Source organism: Prionailurus bengalensis, chromosome D1, assembly GCF_016509475.1.
Source record: "Prionailurus bengalensis isolate Pbe53 chromosome D1, Fcat_Pben_1.1_paternal_pri, whole genome shotgun sequence".
NCBI lineage: Eukaryota > Metazoa > Chordata > Mammalia > Carnivora > Felidae > Prionailurus > Prionailurus bengalensis.
The window spans coordinates 23,189,603-23,207,128 of NC_057346.1; the positions used below are offsets into that span (position 1 = coordinate 23,189,603).

General features: G+C 40.0%; 1 protein-coding gene across 5 annotated transcripts in view; it reads left to right on the forward strand.

Annotated features, from left to right (window-relative positions):
• Window positions 1–27: 27 nt before the first annotated feature.
• FAM118B (family with sequence similarity 118 member B) overlaps window positions 28–17,526 on the forward strand; it is a 48,591-nt gene continuing 31,092 nt past the window's right edge. For 3 of the 5 annotated variants that reach the window (XR_006297308.1, XM_043579768.1, XM_043579769.1), the window contains exon 1: window positions 28–117. The gene's annotated coding sequence lies outside the window, so the exon portion shown is untranslated. Of the gene's footprint in view, window positions 118–15,544; window positions 15,595–17,526 lie in introns of those variants that run through there. The other 2 variants (XR_006297310.1, XR_006297309.1) reach the window with 2 other exon arrangements.

Consider the following 17,526-nt stretch of genomic DNA (forward strand, 5'->3'; position numbering starts at 1 on the left):
CGGGATCACGTGGGCGTGAGGCGGGCTCTCGGCCGAGTCACGTGGGACGGTGCGCGCAGAGTGCGGCTGCGCCGGCCGGTAGCTGCAGCTGGAGCGGTGGCGTTTGGAGGAGACTCGGTGAGTGTGTTGGGAAGGCAGGCTCGGGTTGGGAAATGCCGGTTCATCAATGCTTTAACGTTTTCACGACTCTGGGGTTTCTGTTCTCGGAGAGCATTGCACTGGGAACCGTTTCTCCCTTTGCGAGAATATCCCACTCACGAACACCTCCCCGCCCCCGCGCCCCGTGGAAGCGATGCCCCATAAACGCTCGCCCCAGAGCCTTCTTGGGCGCTTACCTCGTCCCTCTTGGCAACCACATCCCTGGTGTCCGGCGAGTCCCCTGAGGGACGCGTCGTGTCACCTCTCATTTCCTTGCCGTTCGACCTTCGGAGATGCCCGGATCTCTGTAGCCTCTCCACCCCTCACCTCCTCTTTGTTTCAGGTTGTAACCTGTCCTTCTCTCCCGGGGATGATGGGGAGCCCCTCGGTTACCCAGGGGCCCCAGCCCGTATTTCCTCCTTAGGGAATACCTTGAGTTTCTTATGTTACTCTTCAAGAATTCATTTTTTGCTTGTTTGTTTTGGAGTCTCCTCTCCCCCTACGCTCTCCCTGCTCCTTCCAAAGACTGAAAATAGAGTACAGAGCACGCACCTTCCTTTCCCTTTGCTGCTTCCTTCATTTTTTTTTTCCCCTCCCTACTTTGCAACCGCCCTAGACCCTCTCTCCCTCTCTTAACAAGGTGCGGTGTTGGGACTCTCATGCCCAAACTGTAAGCGACTCCCTGTGACTTCACCCCGGGGGTGGCCGAAAAGATGAACATCTGGTTGGGGGTGATAATGGGAAAAGTATCTCGGGACATACCTGCCATTTGTTAAGAAACCTAGTGGCGAGTTCCGAAGAGCTGTTTGTAAAACCAATGGATCTGTACCGACACTAGAGGACACAATTTTTAAGATTGCTTAGAATGAAGGTTCCCTGAGGAATTAGTGTAGGTAGTGGAATTAGGTTTGCGATTACGCCCCTTCGAAAGGGACGGGCAGAAGGGAGCCATATTGGGCATGCAATAAAGTTGAACAAGTAAGTGGAGCTAACCTATGGAAAACTTTAAGTTGAAGAAGAGTTTGAACTAGATGTGATAAGTATTGAGTGTTTGAAGCTTCTTGAGCAGGAGAGACTCCTGGAAGTTGGAATTCTAGAAATGAATCTGGCAGTTGAATGCAGGACAGATTAAAGAGAGGAAGGCTTTGATAGCGGGGAAATCAGCTGGGATACTTCAATCTAGACGATCAGTAAAGAGGTTATGCTTCATCCGGTGGTCTTTTCCCCTACACGGTACTGTTCTTTGAGTTTGAATTGCTTTTGAATACAGGTCAGGATGTATCATTGGCAGCTGCTGTTGAAGCCTGAGTCCCTTGAGGATTGCTCATGTTTTCGTTGTGAAACCCGCATCTGGCACAGAGTAAACTCACAAATATTCATTCTTTAGTTGGCTGCATGCATCACAGACATGTGTTAGATGTGTCTGAACATTCGAATTGTCTTCTTTCTGTCAGTTTTTGACCTGAAGAATGGAAGTGTGGGAGTAAATGTATGAAGAATGGGAAGGAAGGCTTGTGTATGTTTCTGTAATAAGACAGGTGATCACGATATAAATTTGAAGAATCCTGAGGGAGGTTGGAAAACAACTTTTCTTCTTTTTCTTTTTTTTTCTTCACATTTACAGGTAAGACATAGATCTGTAAAAGGTGAGAATTACTATCTTTTACTGATATTCTCCAGATGCGGGTTCAAATTTGATTAATTTCAGTTAGGGACATGAAGCCTCCTTTTCCAAGGACTCTGAAATATGGATGTCAGGATTTAAATTCAGATCCTTGTGTTAATTATGAACTTGTTTTAGGTATGGTATTTTTATAATTTTGTGTAAGGGCTGTTTCTGCCTTAACCTCTGCTTGGCATTCAAGAAATGACACCTGTTCTTGCAGAATTGGCATTCTGTAGCACGAAACAAATGAACCAACTCAGATGTCAATGCTGGTGACAACAGAGCTTGTGTTCTTGGGTTTCAGGGTAACCCAAGGTACAAACTGTAATAATACTGAAGAATAAAAAAAACTGGTCACTTTTTTTCTGAAGAAGGAACTTTCAGGTTTTTCTTTTTGTAACTGTAAGATATTTGAAGAGTTCAAAGGTTTTCTTTGCTTGTTTTCACAGTACAACTTTAGCCAATATGGGCACAGAAGTTAGATCTTAATGCTTCTCCTAGGAGTCTAGGCATTTGGTCATTTAAAGTAGAGCCGCTCTCTGCATATACAAGAACTTATGCAAATACATTTTCTGTCTTTTGTTTTTGTAATGCTATATTGTATCTTAATGCTATATTGCCTCCTTTCTGTACAGACAGGAAGCAGTCTGTACTGTTTTCTCAATACAAGGAAGCAAATTCTACTAGAGGGGTGTGGTGGTATCTTCATTCTTAGAGAGTACAAACATGACTTTTTTGCATAGATTTTGGTATGTCATAATGTGTTCCCCCAAAATAACCATTTAAAGAAGCACTTGAGGGGCACCTGGGTGGTTCAGTTGGTTAAGTGTCTGACTTCCGCTCAGGTCATATTTCACTGTTTGTAAGTTCAAGCCCCGTATCAAGCTCTGTGCTAACAGCTCAGAGCCTGGAGCCTGCTTCCGATTCTGTGTCTCCCTCTCTCTCTGCCCCTCCCCCTGCTTGCATGCTCTCACGCTCTTTCTCTCAAAGATAAATAAACATTTGAAATTTTTAAAAAAATATAAAGAAGCACTTGATAATTCATTTTTGAGGGCATTTCCTGCTGGGCAAGAACATGGTCACCTTTTTATTTCACAAATACAAACAGTGACTAATAAAGGAACTTGTGTTTAAATATCACAAAGTGAAGATTGATTAGTGGCATGAAGGTAGATTCTGGCTCCTTAAACAGTGATTTGCTAGTTGCAGATTAACCAGCAATTCAGTTCCCTCAAGAGCAGGAAGTATGTGGATATCATTTTATGGTTTTAGATTCAAGGAAGCAATTAGCAGGAGCTCCCTGGAGGTGTCCAGGAAAGTGAAGTTGTTGGCAGCTGGGAGATCTGGGTACTAGTCCCAGGTCAGCTCCTGTGAACCAAGTCATTTGGGCTCTAAGCTTCGATTCGTTGAAGATTTTCCATTGACACTTAAGTACTTTCTTAACAAACAGGATTTATTTCAGACTTGTGTTGCATACATTTAGCATAAGCACAGAGAATCAGGATTCTGCTCTTGTCGCCAGAGCCACTGAGCTAACATTTATATTTGGGGGTCACCCACCTCTTTGGTGCTGGAATATACCTTAAGATTTCCTAAGTGGAGCATAAGAGAGAGTACAGATAGAGGAAAAAAAAAAAATATATATATATATATATATATTAGAAAACAGTGGTTTTCTAAAACATTGTGTTATAACCTATACTCTGGATGTTAGTTCTTTTTTCCATATCAGCATTTTAGAGATTCCGTTATCCTCCTACCCCTCGTTGTACTTTTATTCGGCTCTTGAATGATGCTCAAGACAGGTCTGGCTTAAACTAGTCTTCCCAAACTTTTCCATATCATGGTATGTGTGGAAATAATTGTTTCATGGAGGAAAACTGGAGGTGACCCACGGAGGACAACTGGCCTGGATGCTGAGGCTGACCCCACCTGACTCCACCTTAGGCTGAGGGGATCCCTAGCCTGTAGCCTTTTTGACCATTAGGAAGGTCAGCGTTACAAAATCAAGGGCTTGGACCCAAACTCTATTGGGAGGAATTGTATTATCAGTTATGTTTGTTAAGTCCGCTTCTAATTTATTTCTCTCTTATGTGCCTTTATGCTCTTAGCTAGTTTATATCTAAGGATCATACTTATCCTTACAAAGTGGCCCTTCTAAAAGTTTGTAAAAAGTAGTTAATTGATGAAGAGATGGGGAATGCTTTTGTCACAATGTTTTGACCTAATTAGATTATGGGCAGTTTTGCTCTGCCTCTTTAGAAGATAGAGAATTTCTTTAAAAAGTGTATTTTATGTTTTCCATTATAAAAGTAATACAAAAAATGTGTAAAATAGTAACAAAAAAAGATGGGAAAAAATCATTCATAGCTCTGTTTCCCAAATATGGTTAAAATGTTTTTTCTCAGGTTTTTTTAAGCTTGCATTTTTTTTCTTAATTGTAAATTCACACATTTATAGAAGTAGAGAATATAATGAACCCCATGTTTCCATCTGCCAGTTTCTACAACCAGCCAATACAGGGCCACTCTTGTTTTCCACCCTACCCTGATCTCTGAGATGGTTTTAAACCATTGGTAAAGACGCCAGTATGTATCTATAAAAGGTAAGCACTGGTTTTTACCAAAACCACACCATTATCACCCTTTCAGTATATTTCTTAGTATCATCAAGCAAGCAGTTGACACATTTTCAGTTGGATTTCTCTTTTTAATAGTTAATTTGTTTGAATTGGGATTCAAGAAAAGTCCGCATATCATGCATATTCTTTTAATTAGAAGAACAAAACTGTGGGCATTCAGAGGAGATGTGTGGCCTGTACCTTAAAGGTGCTTGGTACACTGGCTTAGAGCTTACACTTGGGAGTCAGAAAGATGGTTTTGGAATCCTGGCTCTGCTACTTGCTGGCTGTGTAACCTCGTGCAGGTTACTTCTCTTTAGATTTTTTACCCTGTGAAACGTGGATGATGCTTGCCTTAGGACTGCTGTAAGGAGTAAGTGAGTTAATGTGGGCTAAAGCACTCGTGTAGAGTTTAGCACATAGTTAAGGCTCAAAAAATATTAGGTATGTCCTGCATACAGTATAGCACCAGGTGTATAGATTTGTTTAAAAGGTCTTAAACAGGGTAAGAATCAAGGGGTATGGAATTTAGTCTAATTCTGCCACTTAGGTGATAACACTTCAGTGTTTCGGACCTTAAATTGCACACCCCAAAAAGCAGGTGGGGTGAACAATGATGATTTCTAAAATCCCAGTGCTTGCTAGAAGTAAGGCAGCTTGGTATTTTTAGAAAGAGACTGAGGTTTGCATCACGCTTTGCCATTTATAAGTGTTAATTCTCCTCAGCTTCAGTTTTTTCATATGTATAATGGAATTAATACTACCTAACCTAGTATTGTTGCAGTAAGTGCTGAGATCAATATATATATATGGTGCCTAGCATGTAGAAGATATTCAAATTATTAGTCAGCATTTCATGATTATAAGTTAAAATAAGATCATTACGTTAGAGTATTTTCAGTTGTGAAGAAATATGTATTTTGTGGTGTTTATATAAATGAAGATGAACAGAGTATCTTAAGGGAAAAGGAATATACATTGGAAGGGTGAACATGGAAACCATGTTTCCAGAACATGAACAATGGAAAATTGAGGGACTGTTCAACCTTTGTGGTTGGAAAAGCCGGAGGATGTCAGGGTCCCTAGAGAAATTTAAGAAGGTATTTGCAACAACTAGTTGCTTAAGTTGAATAAACCTATTTTCTGCATTATTTGAAAATTTGAACAATAAGTTAAAGTAGATTGTTGTTTGTGTGTTTTTCAGTTAATAATTGGAACATGCTGTAAGTGTTTAATAATACTGTTAGGGTAATGAAAATAACCTCCACTAGCAGTTAGTAGGAGAGCTGTAGTGTAACTGAGTTAGAAAACCAAATACAGGGGTGCCTGGGTGACTCAGTCGGTTGAGCGCCTCTGACTTTGGCTAAGGTTATGATCTCGTGGTTTGTGAGTTTGAGCCCCGCATTGGGCTCTGTGCTGACAGCTCAGAGCCTGGAGCTTGCTTTGGATTCTGTGTCTCCCTCTCTCTGCCCCTCCCCCGCTCGCTGTCTGTCTCTGTCTCCCTCTCTCTCTCTCTCTCTCAAAAATAAATAAACACTAAAAAAAAATTTAAAAATTAAAAAAAAGAAAGAAAACCAAATCCACGCTGGAGTCTACTGATCCCAGTATACTAGGCAACATTTCCCCATTTTAATTTTGTTTTTTATCAAAGTAATTCACGTGTATGGTTTAAAGAGTCAGGTAGTGCTGAAAGACTTAATGGGGAAAAAAAGCCATTCCCTCCATTCTCCCCACCTCATAATCTCATTCTTTAGAGGTAGCCCCTCAGTTATTCTTTTACTTTCCTTAGGTATTATCTTCATATTTCTTTCTTTCTTTTTTTTTGTTTAAATTTTTGTTTATTTTGGGTGAGAGAGTGCGTGGCTGTGCACGGGAGGGAGAGAGAGAATCCCAAGCAGGCTCCGTGCTCAGCATGGAGCCCCAGCTGGGGCTCAGTTTCACAACCCTGAGATCACAACCTGGGCCAAAATCAAGAGTCGGACGCTTAATGGACTGAACCACCCAGGCACCCCTCTAAATCATTTGATATGTTATTTCTTGCTTTTTTCTCCCTCCAGTGTTTGGCCTGTTGAGCTAGATGATTTGTCTCAGCTCCACTCTTGTGTTTAGGTTGACCTTTGCCTGTTTTTTCCCCACATACCTACATACCGTTAATTTTTTTCCAGATGCTCAAACATAATTGTCACATTCTTACCAGTAACCTTTTCTGTGAGCTCAGATGTGTCACTTGATGTTTCCTATGGAGAACTACTATCCAGGTATATCATTCAGGAACATGGGCTGTCACCCATGTCCCATTTCTTGGCTTACATCTTTATTTCCTAAGAAGTATTTGCCCACACACTTGTTTGATAGTTTGGAAATGTTGCAGAATTCTAGGTTGGAAGTAATTTTCCCTCAGAATTTTGAAGGCATGGCTGTACAATCTGGTATCTGTAATTGCTCTACAGACATAGCAACTCAAATCCTTTTTTTATGAGACCTCATTTTATTGGGTTTTTTTTCCCCCTCTCTTACTGGAAGCTTTGAGAATATTCTGTCCCTGATGTTCTGGAATCTCTTAATGACATACCATGGTGTGAGTCTTTCCTCAACTGTTGTTCTGGGTATTCAGTGGACTTTTTCATTCTGGAAATTCATATCCTTCAGTTCTGGGACATTTTCTTCTATTATTCCTCTGATTTCTGTCCCTCTCCATCTCTTCTTTTTCTTTGATTCTTTTTCATAATATCTATTCTTGCTATGTGGATAGGATAACTTCAAAGAGGACCCATTAAAGTTTTTCACTTTTGCTCTCTGCATTGGAGTAGGTTTAAGATCTATTGCCAGAATGAATATCAACCCCCAAATAATGGCAAGCCCTGCTTGTGAGAAGAGCTTAGTGCTTCACCCCTCAGTTTTGTAGATTGCATGAAGCCATGTGCTCCGGGACTGGCAGGATCTAGCCTTCCTCACACTCCCTCCCAGTTCCCATTCATCCTGATTTCCTCACTGCCCTCAGGCACTAGGAATGTACTGCTGCTTTATTCAGTAGAAACCTCTACTGCTGCTCTTTTGATGAATCCGTGAGCTATTTGAGTACTGTTCAAAGTTCATTTTACTAAGATAAATGAGGAAAAGTTGAAAGAAAAATAAGATAAATGAAGAAAAGTTGAAAGAAAAATAAACGAAAAGAGGGGCTGGTGTGTAATATAGAAAATTTACAGTGTAAAAGCAACTGCAAACTCTAGCAAAGTTTTTTTGAATTGATGAGCATGAAACCAGGATGCTTGCACTTTCTCCGAGAGTTTCTCTTGAAAACTGCCAAAATATCAACACATAAACCAAAATGTCAGCAGTTGTTATCTCCAGGTAGGATTACAGGGTGGTTTTCATTTGCTGTTTGTACTTTACTGTACTTAACATGTTTCCTGCAGGGCCTAGGGGGGGACCTTTTCCTCTCTAGTCAAGGAGGAGGGGTACTTTATTATGTCCATGTCCCTTGGGCTCAAGCTGCTCAGCCCACTCTTGCTTCAACCTCCAGGTCCTCCCTCCATCTAGCACTGACCTCCTTTGCACTTCTAACAAAGTATGTTTTTAGGTCTTCCTAACCTTTTTTTCTCTCACCTATTTTGTTTCCTCAGTTTTTTTCACTGCTGCTTTTTAACACTGATGCTACCTGTCAGCAAAGCAGTGCTTTTAAAGCTGTTTCTTCTCCCTTAGCCTGATCTTTCTAGTTGTTCTGGTGGCCTCTGTGGCAGATGATGCCTTTTCTTTTTTCTTTTTTCTTTTTTCTTTTTTTTTTTTTTTTTTTAGCTTTCAGATTCTTGGTTTGGTCTAAATAATGCTTTCATCTTGGAGTTCATTTCCAGATCAAAGAGAATATTTTTGAGTTAATTTTTGTTAGAAAAAAGCAAATATCCTGAAAAGAATATCAAGCCAGATTAAGGTTAGAAGCTAAAACCACTTTCCTGAGTTGCCTGTCATTTATCATTCTCTTGTTCTTAAGGATGGTTGAAATTGCTTTCTAAGTACATTCCTAAAGTATATGATAGTTCTTTCAAAATCAAAAAATAATTGTGTTGGTGCTTGCAACAGAAAGAGGGAAATAATCACCTGTAACCCTGTGACCCAGAGATTACTTGTACGGGTCATAGACCTAACACCACATGATAAGGAACAGATTGTTGAACTGTTTTTTGACCTTTAAGTTTGAAGTATGTCTTAAAGTACCTTAAAGTATGTGAAGGACTGTGTAACCCAGGTATCTCCTGGGTCTGCAACACAGGAGAGATCTGAGCTGAAGATTGAGATGTGGGAGTTGCTAGCATTTAGTTGGTATTTTAAATCATTGGAGTAACTGGAAGGGGAGGCGAGGGAATACATGAAGTGATTATATGGAGAACTGAAAGCAGTTTGCTGAGGACCCTCAACATTTAGGGATTAGATGGAGGAGGAAGAAGAGCTTCCTCTAGAGGGACAGGAGGAAAATCAGGAAAATCCTATGTCCAGAAGAGAATGGAATTAAGTGTCAGATGTTTCCAAGACCTAAAGGAAGATAAATACTGATTATTTCACTGAATTTTGCCATGGAGGGATCTGTGTCCCCTTTTCTTGATCTTCCTTGAACACAACTGTTAGTCTTTACTGTACCACATACAAACATATTAAACTTAGCACCAGTGTGTCATAAATAGTTTACAGTTCTGTTTCCCCTAAAAGGTGGAGACTTTTGAAGGGTATGGCCCTTCAGGGTATGGTCTTAGTCACCTTTGTGGAATAGTGTTGCATTGTGTGTTCACAACATGGTCTCTGGAATCAGCCTCCCAGTGTATTAATAGCTGTGTGACCTATAGCAAGTTACTTAACATCTCTGATTCAATGCCATCGTCTGTGATGTCTGTGGTGTGTGATGATAGTAGTGTCTGCTTCACAGAAGAGTGAACATTTTAAGGTGTAGACACCAGTGCCTGGCTCATTGTAAATATTATGTAGTGTTTGGTGGAGGGGAGCTGGATGTGGTGGTAATAACATTGTTAGCATAGTGCCTGGCATTTAATGGACTTTTGAATGTGAAAATTCAACAACTTGGGACTAATACAATCCCTGTCATTTTCAACTCTGTAAGCATATACAGAATGTAGCCATAACCAGCCATAGGAAAATTGTAGAATAGATAGAATAGAATAGGAGAATAGAAGTGGACAGAGTTCAGTGCATGTAGCTTTGTTTTATAAAACAAATCTATAGACTTTTTACAAAAGTACTCAGTTTCTTTTCATGTGGTGGGGAAGGAGAAAACTGAAAGATGAAGATTTCCAAAGCAGGTGAGAATTTTTATGTGTAGTGCTGAACATTTGTTGTAAACAGGTAGCCAGTGGATATCAGTCACAGAAGGTATTTGTGTGGCATAAAATAACACTTCACCCATTCATCTTGTTTTTACAGCTTATAGAATTAAAAGTATCTTTTAGACCTTAATTTGATCTCTTAAACCTTACTTTAATTCATGGTAGGTGCATACTCATTCAGCCAGAAAATATTTGAGCATTTACTGCTCTGTATAGACACTTAACTGTATAACAGAGATTGTGCTAGGGGCTGGGGATAGGACTATAAATAAGACCAACTGTACTTGTCTTTAAAGAGCTTTAGTTCTTAAGGGAGAGGCCAATAATTGCAGGTGTTAGGGATGCAGATAAGGAGCCAAATGGGGTGAGGAAGGGGCAGATGACCAGCCCCTGTAAAGTAACAGGTAAGCTGAGGCTTCAAGGATGGGATGGAGCCAGAAATACTTATACAATATACCACCCTTAGCCGTGTTCGGTGTGTGGGCCACGACAGTGTGTGTCCCATGTGGCTCTAGAGCCTGGTGAATGAGGGAGAGGGCTGGATGGGATATTGTGAAGAGGGCTGCAGATGTCAGATCAAGCCTGTCTTGTAGCCTTGATGTAAGGAATTTAATGTTATTAACCACAGTGAGAAGCCATTGAATGGTTTTAAACTATGACTTAATCCAATTTGTGTTTTGAAATCCCTTTTACTGCTACATAAGCTTTTCTTCTTCTCTAGTCATGTGTAAAGAAAGTACTTTAGATAGATTTAATTTATAAAATACAGAAACTGATATCTTAGCCCGAAATACTGATGTACTGATGTCCTTGAGTCATTTGCCAGAAAGAGTTCTTGCCTTAAGAATCCACCCTTAAGAATCAGTTTACATCTTAGATATCAGAAACTTGAGTTATAAACATAAAATGATTCATGTATAAAATTGTTCAATTAGTGACAGAGGATAGTCTTGAAACCTTAAGTCTGAAATCCTATTGCCTGCTAGAATCAGATTACCGTCCCTCGTTGCCATGTCTGGAAAATGATAGTCTGAATGTTGATTTACTGTGCACACAAGTGTTCACAGGAATGTGACTTTTCCCATGTTTCACTTAAAAAAAAGAAACGGTCGGGGCGCCTGGGTGGCGCAGTCGGTTAAGCATCTGACTTCAGCCAGGTCACGATCTCGCGGTCCGTGAGTTCGAGCCCCGCGTAGGGCTCTGGGCTGATGGCTCAGAGCCTGGAGCCTGTTTCCGATTCTGTGTCTCCCCTCTCTCTGCCCCTCCCTCATTCATGCTCTGTCTCTCTCTGTCCCAAAAATAAATAAACGTTGAAAAAAATTAAAAAAAAAAAAAGAAACGGTCTTTCATGGTTTTTGCTGTATTAAAAGCATTAATGGGAGGGACGTGCACCTGGTTATCTCAGTTGGTTAAGCATCTGACTCTTGATTTTGGCTCAGGCCATTGTCTCATGGTTCACGAGTTCGAGCCCCACGTCAGCCTCCACACTGACAGTGTGGAGCCTGTTTGGGTTTCTCTCGGTCTCCCTCTCCCTGCCCCTACCATGTGCTACCTCACTCTCTTTCTTTCAAAATAAATAAACTTAAATAAAGAAAAAGCATTAATGGGGTGGGTATTTCTCTTAGTAGGAAATGCTTTTTCTGTCATGGGAAATTCTTGTAGTTCTAATCATGAGCAGCATTTTGCATTTGAGTTAATTCATTCAATAAATATCTGAATGCCTACTCTGTTCCAGGTACCGTTCTAGGATCTTGGGGTATATTGTGAACTAAACAAAGATTCCTACCTTTGAAAAGCTTACTTCCCACTGGGAGGAGACAGATGACCAAAAATAAACATAATTAGTGTATTTATTATACTAATCATAAAAATAATTAGTACGTTAGAGGGTGGTATGTGTTTTGAAATAAAAACTAGAGCAGTTAATGCGTTGAGTGGAGAAGTTGCACATTTATTTATTTATTTATTTATTTATTTATTTTTAACTTTATTTATTTTTGAGACAGAGACAGAGCATGAACGGGGGAGGGTCAGAGAGAGAGGAAGACACAGAATCTGAAATAGGCTCCAGGCTCTGAGCTGTCAGCACAGAGCCCGATGTGGGGCTCAAACTCACCGACTGCGAGATCATGACCTGAGCCGAAGTCGGACGCCCAACCGACTGAGCCACCCAGGCGCCCCAGAAGTTGCACTTTTAAATAGGGTGGTCGGGGTAGCATGATTGAGAAGGTGTGATTGGAGCAACGACTTGGAACTTGGGAAGAGCATACCAGGCAGAGGGAACAACGAATACAAAAAAAAGCCCCAAGGCCAGAGTGTACCAGGCTTGTTTGAGGACCAGGAAAGAGGCCAGTGTGTTCAGAGGAAGGGAGGGAGTTCCTTGGCTTTCTAGGAACAAGTTTCTCCTCAATTTCAAAAAAGTTCATAAGCCAAAATAAATGAATAAGAGGGCATAGAATTTCCATCCTTCAAATGTTATGTAGATGGTAATTGATGAATACCTAGATTCATGTCTTGAATCTGGTAATTCCAAAGTAACACAAAATTTAAGTTAATTTCATAGGGAACCTATACAAAAAAAATCTTTTTCTATCAATAAGAAGTGATGTTGGATCACATGCTTTTAAGACCTAGCATTTAGTAGAAACTGAAACTTAACATTCCAGTTTATACATTTCCAGATTAAAAGCCAGAAGGCTTTGTTTTATAGCAAAGATGGCAAGGGTGCCAAATGTTCTTGTCTTTAAGAAGGGCAGTGATAGCCTTGAGGTTTGGGCTTAGGGAGAAAGTGCCCTTTAAGAGCAGATTTGGTTTACTTCCCTGATTTCTTTCAAACTCAGTAGCTCTAAATCCTTTTAACATTTTTTTTAATGTTTATTTTGGGAGAGTGCGCACAAGAGACCGAGGGACAGAGAGAGTGGAAGAGGGAGAGGTGGGGGATGGGGAGGGACAGAGATAATCCCAAGCAGGCTCCTTGCTGTCAGCACAGAGTTCAGTAGGCTCAAATTCCAGAACCTTGAGATCATGTGACCTGAGCCTAAATCAAGAGTTGGATGCTTAATCGACTGAGCCACCCAGGCACCCTTCCTTTTAACTTTTTTAATTAGGTGGTCTAATTTTCTGTTTTGACTCTGTGCCGTTTTCCTTGTTTTTTAAGTTTCCAGTCTAAATAAATCATTACATTCATAAGGTCCTCAGCAATAACAATCTAATAGAGTATAGCCTATGTCCCATGCATACCAAGTGTATTACATTGGTATATGTATTCAGTGTCCTTTAAAAAAAAAAATTAATGTTTACTTTTGACAGAGAGTGCACACATGCTCACGAGTTGGGGAGGGGCAGAGAGAGGTGGGGACAGGGGATCTGAAGCGAGCTCGGTGCTGACAGCAGAGAGCCCAGTGTGGGGCTTGAACCCATGAATGAGATCATGACCTGAGCTGAAGTCAGATGCTTCACTGAAGGGGCCACCCAGGTGCCCCCAGGGTCTTTTGTTTCCGAAGCACAGTGCTTTAAAAAGAACCAGTTCATCCAGGACAATCACTGGAGTTATTCCACCCGTACTTGCCATAATCTTTTCTTATGTTTCTGAATTTTGTTTTTCATAGAGTATCTTTGTGTACTTTCTTAAACTTCTTTATCATCTATTCCTTTCCCAATGTGTCATGGTTGTTTTTTATATTTGAGTCCTGTCTGTGAATTGGTGTTCGTTGTTTCTAGCCTAGTTTCCCCTGAGGTTGAAGTTGAAGTAAGATCACTGAAGAAAATGCTCAGAAGCATGGGTCTTTGACTTTCTGAAGCAAAACATTCTGCAGTTGACCCTTGAACAACACAGGTTTGAACTGCATGGGTCTCCTTATATGCAGATTTTTTTTCATCACGATAAGTGTACTCTTTAATCCCCTCCCTGCCCACCACTCCTCTGGAAACCATCAGTTAGTTTTCTATAGGTAAGAGTCTGTTTCTTGGCTTGTCTTTTTTTTCCCCCTTTGCTCCTTTGTTTTGTTTCTTAAATTCCACATATGAATGAGATCATATGGTATATATCTTTCTCTGACTGACTTATTTCACTTAGCATTATACTCTCTGGCTCTATCCATGTTGTTGCTAATGGCAAAATTTCATTCTTTTTTTATGACTGAATAATATTCCAGTGTGTGTCTATCACTTTTTCTTTATCCATTCATCTATCGATGAACACTTGGGCTAGTTTCATAGTTTTGACTATTGTAAATAATGCTGCAATAAACATAGGGGTGCATGTATCCCTTTGAGTTAGTGTTTTCGTATTCTTTGAGTAAATACCCAGTAGTGCAATTCTTGGGTTGTAGGGTAGTTCTATTTTTAATTTTTTGAGGAACTTCCCAACTGTTTTCCACAAAGGTTGTACCAATTTGCATCCCCATCAACAGTACAAGAGGGTTCCTTTTTCTCCACATCCTTAACACTTGCTGTTTCTTGTTTTGTTTATTTTAGCCATTCTTCCAGGTATAAGGTGATACCTCATTGTAGTTTTGATTTGCATTTCCCTGATGATGAGTAATGTTAAGTATTTTTAATGTGTCTGTTGGATGTCTTGGGAGAAATGTCTGTTCATGTCTTCTGCCCCCTTTTAATTGGATTTTTTGGTTTTGGGGTATTGAGTTGTACCAGTTCTTTATATATTTTGGATACTAATTCTTTATCAGATATGTCATTTGTAAATATCTTCTCTCATTCAGTAGGTTGCCTTTTCGTTTTGTGGATTGTTTCTTTCATTGTGCAGAAACTTTTTATTCTCATGTAGTCCTAATAGTTTATTTTTGCTTTTGTTTCTCTTGCCTCAAGAGACATATCTAGAAAAATGTTGCTATGGCCAGTGTCAGAAAAATTACTGACTGTGTTCTTTTCTAGGATTTTTATGGTTTCATGTCTCATATTTAGGTCTTTTTTTTTTTTTTTAAGTTTATTTATTGTGAGAGAGAGAGAGAGCGAGGGAGGGGCAGAGAGAAAGGGAGAGAGAATCCCAAGCAGGCTCCTTGCTGTTAGCAAAAAGCGCAGCTCCGGACTTGAACTCGTGAACCATGAGATGATGACCTGAGCCAAACCCAGAGATGGACATTTAACCAACTGAGCCACTCAGGCACCCCTCATATTTAGGTCTTTAATCCATTTTGAGTTTTACTTTTGTGTATGGTGAAAGAAAATGGTCTAGTTTCATTCTTTTACATGTGTATGTCCAGCTATTCCAACACCATTTGTTAAAGAGACTGTCTTTCTCCCATTGTGTATTCAGTCCTCCTTTGTAGAAGATTAAGTGGCCGTATAATTTTGAGTTTCTTTCTAGGTTTTCTGTTCTATTTCATTGATCTATGTGTCTATTTCTGTGGCAATTCCATACAGTTTTAATTACTTCTGCTTTGTAACATAACTTGAAATATGGAACTGCGATACTTCCAGTTTTGTTTTTCTTATACAAGATTGCTTTGGCTATTCATGGTCCTTTGTGGTTGCGTACAAATTTTAGGATTGATCTAGTTCTGCGAAAAATGTCATTGGTATATTGAAAGGGATTGCATTAGATCTGTAGATTGTTTTGGGTAATATGGACATTTTTTTTTAATGTTCACTTTTTTTTTTTTAATTTTTTTTTTTCAACGTTTATTTATTTTTGGGACAGAGAGAGATAGAGCATGAATGGGGGAGGGGCAGAGAGAGAGGGAGACACAGAATCGGAAACAGGCTCCAGGCTCTGAGCCATCAGCCCAGAGCCCGACGCGGGGCTCGAACTCACGGACCGCGAGATCGTGACCTGGCTGAAGTCGGACGCTTAACCGACTGCGCCACCCAGGCGCCCCAATGTTCACTTATTTTTGAGAGAGCACAAGAAGGGAAGGAGCAGAGAGAGAGGGAGACCTAGGACCCAAAGCAGGCTCAGCACTGTCAGCATGGCCCCCAATGCAGGGCTCAAACTCATGAACCATGAGGTCGTAACCTGAGCTGAAGTGAGATGCTCAGCAGACTGAGCCACCCACGTGTCCCAGGTAGTATAGACATTTTAACAATATTTGTTCTTCCAACCCATGGGCACAGAGTGTCTTCCCATTTCTTTGCGTTGTCTTGAATTCCTTTCATCAGTGTTTCAGAGTTTTTAGAATACAGGTCTTTCACCTCTTTGGTTAGGTTTATTCCTAGATATTTTATTGTTTTTGGTGCAATTGTACATGAGATTGTTTTATTATATGCAGATTTGTTTTTGATAAATATAGGACACTACTGTAAATGCATTTTCTCTGCCTTGTGATTTTCTTACCATTTTATTTTCTTTAGCTTACTTCATTATAAGAGTACAGTACATAATACATATAACATACAAAATATATGTTAACCAACTGTTCATTTACTGGTAAGGCTTATGGTCAACAGTAGGCTATTATTGGTTTGGGGGAGTCAAAAGTTATGTGTGAATTTTCGACTGAGCAGAGGGGTTTGGGGTACCCCCCATTGTTCAAGGTTCATCTGTACTTTATGCTCACTGGAAAAAAGGAAAATGGTATGCATTCATAGAACTGCAAATTAGAAGTGCTTTTGAAAACATTGCAGGGCTTTTTTTCCTTCTTCCTCCAGATAGGACTGTATATGAATCACCCAAGAATTTAGCATTCTTACCGTCTTTTTGTTAAAAGGAAATATCACAATCTCTTTAAGCCACCAATCCATTGCCATTCTAAGTGGGAAGTTCAAGAGCCTAGCATTTTGGTAGACATTATAGCTTTATTGTATGACAAGATTAAAAGAAATTGAATACACTCAAAGTGAGCTTATTCTTAAAATCACTCTTTCTTGGGCATTCTGATAACTGAGTTTTTAACATAATTAACCTAAGATAGGTGTCTATTCAAATTTTTCTTATGTTTATTTATTTATTTTTGAGAGAGAGAGCGAGCACAGAGGAGGGGCAGAGAGAAGGAGATAGAGAATCACAACCAGGCTCCAAATTGTCAGCACACATCCAAACACCAGGCTCAAACTTACAGATCCTCACAAACCGCGAGATCATGACCTGAGCCAAAGTCAAGTGTCTGACACTTAACTGACTGAGCCACTTAGGTGCCCCTATTCAATTATTTTTTATCTGCTATATCTGTTAAAGTTAACTGTGCACTTGAACATGAACTTGAAAGTAATGAATAAGTTGAACCTCAGTAATTTTTTTTGTTTATCTTAATGTTGAAGAACATTTTCTTTTCCTTTTAGTTAACTCTAAGAGTAATTGTAAAACAAATCTACTTTGTATCTTATATTCTGACCTTGTTTTTGCTGTTTAATGGAATTTGGATTACAAACCCACAATGTGGGGACCTCTGAGGTGTTTCACCTTGTGTTAACGTGAATTCACTTAATCATTATTTAAAAAAAAAATTTTTTTTTAATGTTTATTTTATTTATTTTTGACAGAGACAGAGACAGAATGTGAGTGGATCAGGGGCAGAGAGAGAGGGAGACACGGAATCCAAAGCAGGCTCCTGGCTCCGAGCTGTCAGCACAGAGCCTGATGCAGGGCTCGAACTCACGAGCTGTGAGATCATGACCTGAGCCAAAGTCGGATGCTCAACCGACTGAGCCACCCAGGCACCTCTATCATTATTAACATTCAATACACTTAGGGCTTTTTTTTAATGTTTATTTATTTATTTATTTGGACAGAGAGCGAACCTGAGCAGGGGAGGGGCAAAGAGGGGGAATGAGAATCCCAAGCCGGCTCCCTATTGTTTATATCAGTTATTTTCAAT